Raw genomic sequence first — 4,094 nt, forward strand, 5'->3', positions numbered from 1 at the left:
ATTTTTTATTTGATCATTTTTGCACGGGGCTGTCCCGGTATATATCATCAGTCACGGACGCATTTTTATAATGCAATCAAGTGATCTAATGAGAGCAGTCTGACCAGACATATTGCACAAAGCCTGGTTTTTACCCCATCATTGACGAACTGGGTTGCAGTCAAGTACACATGTTTTTATCTGAAAATTTGATAAAATATCGTTATAGGTATTCACATTTTTTGCTTCGAATTCATCATTGTCTTTTTTACATACCTGACATTCTCTACATGTAGCGAGCATATTACTAGCATTATCCGTTACTGCTGCCACAATAGACAACCCTGGACATTTTTTCATAGTATTGTCCAATAAGTCCTTGAGGTTTGATGTTGACTGTTTAGGGATAGGGGCTACAGCTCATGTTGCACACTGAAGTGCCCTATTAAGGATAAAATGCCCTGTCATTATTAAATAGTTTTGATTTCTCACAAGCTTATTACTGTCTTTTCAGATGACTGTGCTAGTAAAACATCACAAGGATGTCGTCAACTAAATAAGACGTATCGTTAATCAAGTTCTCGAAATAAATCCGTGAAACCAATATCATTGACAACGCATAGTGCTGCCGTCCGAACAAGAAAAGTCGTAGCTACATTTCAGATGAGTCCCCTGTCAACCTAACCGAATTTGGGATGGTAGGGGACTCATCCGAAATGTAGTTAGTACTTTTCTTGTTGGGACGGCAGAGTGGTTGTAAATCAAGAATAACGAATTTTGTCACGGCCTGGTCCAAATTTTGACTCCATTGTGAATTATGACTGCATGCTGCACACTTTTTTGCTTAGCGAATTTTTGTACAGACATTTGGCCAACTCTCCTCCTCGTATTTTGGTTTTTTTTCTTCTCGACTCTGAAAACAGAAATTTCTTGAAATTGTTTGTACAGAGGAAAAATATCAAAAGAGATATAAAAACACTTTTTTCACCACATTAAGTAGTAGATTTTATTTCCTTTAGTTAGAAACTTCTTCAGAGCCAAGGTAATGTATACAATTACTAGTATTACCGCTACACGATACTTGGGCTCTGCATGTTTCGAAACACTGAGAACACTAAAAATCGTGAGTTTTTGATTGAAACTTCACCTCAAATCGTCAATACACGGTAAAAAATATTCTTTGTTAATTACCCATTGCGTTTTTGTAATTATATACCTTGCCAAATCGTTACCTGAAATGTAGCAATTTGCCATATTATGATTGTATTTTGAAAACCCATAGTGGGTAATTTACAAAAAATATTCTTTATTGTGCAATACATGCAATGTAATCAGACTTACAGAGAATGAGAATCAGAAATTTTCAGGATTGCAGAAGCAGGACGATTCCCATGACTGATTTTGTCTTCTTTGCACGCAAAAATTAATTATGCTTTCTCCTTATCTCCTTTCTCCTTATGCTTTTGTGGGCTGAGAAGTAGAATAAGTAGAAGAAGTGCGTTTACTTTATATTTATTTACATTTTTTGACTATCTTGTTCTTAAAAAAGTACTTACCGTCATTTTTTTCTGTCATTTTCATTGCATAGACATTTTCCAGAACAATAAAATATTGAACATAATTTGCTGGCACTCACAACGATAATATACCCTCCTGTCTTATCAAGTCTTAAGGTAGCATCCCATATGGGCGCAATAAACGAAGCACAAAACGAACAGCCAGTCACGGAACATCTTTAATAATTCAGAGTAGGGTTGTTTCCAAAGTCAGACATAATTTTTCCGATAAATGGATCTCATAGTGTATAAAATTCTCATTATAAAAACGCCCATAAAATATTTTTTACATGTTGTTTACTGTTTTTAATTTAATGTTGAAATATGAATTTTTTATCACGATGTCGATTGGAAAGCCCCTTTGACGTCAAAGGGGTCGGATTTTCCGCCAATCACAGCTCACGTATCAGTGATTCTCAAATAGCTTTTTCTGTGCTTTTCTGTCTATTTGTTCAGACTCATTGTTGTGCAGCAAAATTATTTTCATAATGGAAAGGCGTGCAGAATATGAAAAACTTTTGTTAAAATTATATATTATACTTTTATCAGTTAGATTTCTCTGTGTAAAACCACTATGAGTGAAACAAAAATATCTATGTTGCATATTTTTTTTAATGTGGATTAAGTATTGGAAGGCAGGTATAAATATATAGCGTATTAAAATGATGATTTTAATGTGTTTAATTAAACATTGAAAGGCTTTAAAAATTGTTTGAACCCGTTTTTCTAAATTAAACTAGTTTTTAGCATTATTGTAAATCATATATAAGGTTTTATTTGTCGTCCAGATAAACATTTCACATTAAAAAAAAAAAAAAATCATAAGAAAAAAGGCAGGATTGCTGACTATTTGTGATCAATTTTGTTACGTTTCTCGACGGAAATCGTCGGAAAAATGAAAAATTCGTGAGAAAATGTTTACAAACCTTCCGAATTTGAGCTTGAAGTGTAATCTCTTTATTAGGGTTCCAAGCTGCCACTTTGCCATGAAACCTAATCCTTTTTACATTTATTGTTGACCTAATTCTTTGATATAGAAAAGAACGACTTTTTTATCATTGTCGAGAGTTTCGTTATTATTGGCAACAATGCGTCGAACTATTTTAGTATCGTCGACATTATCCTATAAGCTATACACATGTTTTCATGTTTGAAAAATAAGGCAAGCTTTTCATTTATAAATTTATTTTTTTAAATTATATGTAAATAGTTAATGCAAAACTAATGCGCATATTTATTTTTGATAATAGTGCCAATTTTGGATTCGGGAAGGATCAAAGGAAGAGTCAATAAATCTGTCGAAAAACACTGCAAACAAGTATTTTAGAATTTTCTGAGCAGGTTTTAGAAAGTTTAAAATATACTCTCGTATGTTAAAAATATTTAATCTATTTTATTATGGTTTTTTCGTGAAATTAAAACAACAATCCAACAAAAAAAGTAATTTTTATTAATAAATTTCGACTAAAATATACTCTTTACTGTACATAAATAATTTGTGTAATTTAGAAAATATGTTTGAAACCTATTTCGTCTATTGAACGTCTATCAAAGGACCTTTTATCAAAAAATATAAAAAGTGGTTGATTTGCCTGATTTATATTTGAGCACTTTATTATAATTTTATGTAGGTTCAAACGTGAGTTAAATAAAAATAATCCCTTTTTAAACTTTACAAATTATTTATGATTATGTAGTTTTATTATTCTCTATGTATAATAATTTGTTTTTGAACTTTGTCTTTTTTAAGATATTATCCGCTAAGTTGCCTGATGTGCAAAATTATACGACTACATCTCAAATTTATAGGACTTTACCCCTATCTGATGGCAGTTTGCCCTTAAACCTTATACAAATTTGCCCCAATCTTATAAGAGCACTTATTTTATACAACATATTCAAAATAAATAAAAACCAATAAGAATTTGAACCAAAATGTATGCTATTCGTGTTGATTTGCACGTATCTGAACTTTTCCAAAATTTATTCAAAAACATTTATTATTGTATCATTATTCACAAAAAAGTAGGATTAATTTTTAGCAAAACTTTACTTTTTTCATAAAATTTTATTCGAAAAATTTGATACATAAGGCCGTTTTATACTACTATTGCCATGTTTGGTGTTACCATTGTTAATATTTTCCATTGCTATTGTTGTTTCTCAATTTAAAAATGCTTTTTCTATTTTTATTGTAGGTAACTTGTATGATTTTCATCTGAAGAGTTAATGGAGATTGAACACGACATTTTTCAAATCCGCGAGGCCCCTCCTCTTTTAGCGATAATTTGTGTCTACAAAGTGACGGTACACTTTGTAGACACAAATCCATTTTGTAGAATTTTTAATTTTTAATAAAGGTCTTAAATAATAAACGTTTTTAATTGTTACTGGGCTTATTTTAAAGGCAAGTTTATGTACAGAATTACAGCAGTTTGTCAGCATAGTTGTACAATTTTTACTTACAGTCTGTCAAGTTAAAGCGTGGGTGGCTTTACTCGCAGTCGGTAAGGTGTATCGACATGATTTTGGTGTCAAAATATTAAGAAGAGCTCCCTC

Source organism: Belonocnema kinseyi, chromosome 9 (genome assembly GCF_010883055.1).
Source record: "Belonocnema kinseyi isolate 2016_QV_RU_SX_M_011 chromosome 9, B_treatae_v1, whole genome shotgun sequence".
Classification (NCBI taxonomy): Eukaryota; Metazoa; Arthropoda; class Insecta; order Hymenoptera; family Cynipidae; genus Belonocnema; species Belonocnema kinseyi.